Raw genomic sequence first — 2,614 nt, forward strand, 5'->3', positions numbered from 1 at the left:
AAGAATAAACCCAGATCTAAAGTAATTTATGAGCTCTGTACCTGTTTTTATTTTCTGGATGATTGTTGGTCTTCAACAGGGTCTGCTTGTAGTTCGGACGACTTCTTCTACTGAAACACAACCACAAACACAAACTCTACCTCTGATTCACACCAGCCTATTTCTGAAGATGCTCTGCCTTCATGTCTCGTCACACGTTTGTGTATTTATTCTAAGAACAAACCTGCTGCTGCTTTTTAAACACACTGGTTGTGGTGAAGCATCAACATGATGCTGACGTCTGAACTAAAGCAGCTTCTCTCAGTTTACTCATCCTTCCTGAACACTGACATGAAAGCTTTTTAAAGCTTTTTAAACACATGATATATTCAAGCCAGAGTCTGTTTCATTTACAGACTTACGCTGAGTTATTGGTAATTATTAACAATAAGCAATAAAACAAAGAAAGCTGATTCCTGATATGGAATACTTTGATTTTTATTTATTTCACTGTAGGATTTACTGACAGCATCTTTGCTACAAGTTTATTGAGTTTTTATTTACTTATATTCAATAAGAAGAAACATCTTTTAAAGTACAGTACAGGAAAAAGAGCCACACCTTTAACTAAAACTCAGTTTATCTTTGGACTTTGACCACGAGCGGACAGGCAGCTGACAGGACAGGCAGCACCGAGGAGCAAATACGGTAATTTATTTGTTCTAAAATGTCTTTTTCTCAGATGTGAAATGTTTTCATTGTATTTCAACAAAACTCTTTGTTTGTATTAATACGATTAAGAATAGCTACTTGAAGAAAAATATTATGGTTTTATATTAAGCTGATCTAATGTAGTTTCTACAAACCGAGTTCAGAAAAAGTTGGGCTGTTGTGTAAAATGTAAATGATCAACAGAATGCAATGATGTGCTCATCTCAAAAACCCACAATGTATTGAAAATGGAACATAGTTAACATGTCAAATGTTGAAACTAAGAATTTCTAACATTTTTAACATTCTGAATTTAAAGACAGCAACACATCTTTAAAGATGTTCCAGATTTTTCCCTCTGTGCAGCATCCTCATCAGTCTGTAAACATCTGGACCTTAGGTTGTCCCATTCTGTCTGTTCAACAGTCCTGGATGGGAGCAGATGTTGCTCTAAAACCTGGAGATCCTTTCCAGAGGCACTAATGCACCCCCATACCATCAGACTTTGATAACAGGCTGGATGGTTTGAAGTGAAGTGAAGTGAGATTTATTTACATAGCACTTTTCAGCAACAAGGCAATCCAAAGTGCTTTACAACAGAAACAAAAACAGAATCCAATACAGCAAATACATTATGAAACACAAAAAAAGAAAAACACAACAATCATGTTTAATCTAAATGAAATATAGGATAATCTAAATAAAATCACAAAACCAGAATCTAACAATCTAACAATATCTAAATATGAGCTAAACTAAACTAAACTAAACTAAATGTACAGGAACGCTAAATAAGCTAAAACATGACAATGCTAAAATTAACGGTACTGAACTTTCTAAATAGTACCACATAACAGTAATTGTTTTGGGTCAGGCCGACTTGTTTTCCGTCTGCCTTGAACAGTCTTGCTGATACTTCTCAATGGCAAATCCAAACAGCCAAATTCCAGGACCATTCCGCCTGATTTGAGCGAGCAACTTCCTCCAAGATGTAACCCATATTATTCATGAGTCCCGGAACCGCAATTCAGTCTGTGGTCTTGTAAAGGATCGCATCCAACTTGCTATTCAGCTCCCGCAACCACACAGTCTGATTGTTGACCACCGAACCCATCAAACGAATTTGACGATATGTCAGGTAACTGCCTAATCCAAACAGCAGAAATCCTGTTATCAAAAACCCAAATATGTAAAGATCTTCTTCCAAAGACAAAAATTGATAGACAAACAATATTCCATTTCCTCCACGCATCCCTTGTGTATCCAGCAAAAAATGTCCCATCCGGGTAAGTTAGCTCTCCCAAAGTCTGTCTTCCCGTCGAGAAAATTGAGCATGGATCTGGTCAGCTGGTCTCTCAATGCAATTGATCAAGAGGGTCATATGTCAGAGTTTGGATTATTTTTGCATTAACAGCCTAATGGAAAAATGGACTGTTTCACCTAAACTAAACCACCAGTGTTTTGAAAAGAAACCCAGAGGCCTCTGTTGGTCCTACCAGACCAAAAGGAGACACATGCTAGGAGGTTCCCCTTCCGATGGCCATACAATAACCATAAACTAATCACTGTTGTTGACTCTAAACAAGAGTTACACCCCCTTCTCAGACTTCTTGGCCCGAAAGATGAAATCAAGGTGTTAATTGTACTACTTTGGAAGAAATTTACATTCTGAGAAGAAAACAACCAAAGATCTGGTTAAACTCAAGAAACAGATAATGCCTGCAGTCTACAGACATCAAAGGGATGATCACATTCCTTTAGACCTGGAAAGAAAGTACCACAGTGCCCTTTTTGGGATTCTGGTCTCTGCTCAGTATAGTTTGGACTACATTATCAAATGTGAACTTTCTAATCTGTTCAAAATAAGTTTCTGGACTGCAACCCACATGCTAAAATGTGATATTGTGCTAACATTGTTTTTTCT

At 37.2% G+C, this 2,614-nt stretch overlaps 1 protein-coding gene across 1 annotated transcript in view; it reads left to right on the forward strand.

Moving 5' to 3' along the window:
• The first annotated feature begins 635 nt into the window (after positions 1–635).
• LOC108246189 (myelin-oligodendrocyte glycoprotein) overlaps positions 636–2,614 on the forward strand; it is a 19,274-nt gene continuing 17,295 nt past the window's right edge. The window contains exon 1 of the mRNA XM_037976506.1: positions 636–687. The gene's annotated coding sequence lies outside the window, so the exon portion shown is untranslated. The remainder of the gene's footprint in view (positions 688–2,614) is intronic.

Source organism: Kryptolebias marmoratus, linkage group LG7, assembly GCF_001649575.2.
Source record: "Kryptolebias marmoratus isolate JLee-2015 linkage group LG7, ASM164957v2, whole genome shotgun sequence".
Classification (NCBI taxonomy): domain Eukaryota; kingdom Metazoa; phylum Chordata; class Actinopteri; order Cyprinodontiformes; family Rivulidae; genus Kryptolebias; species Kryptolebias marmoratus.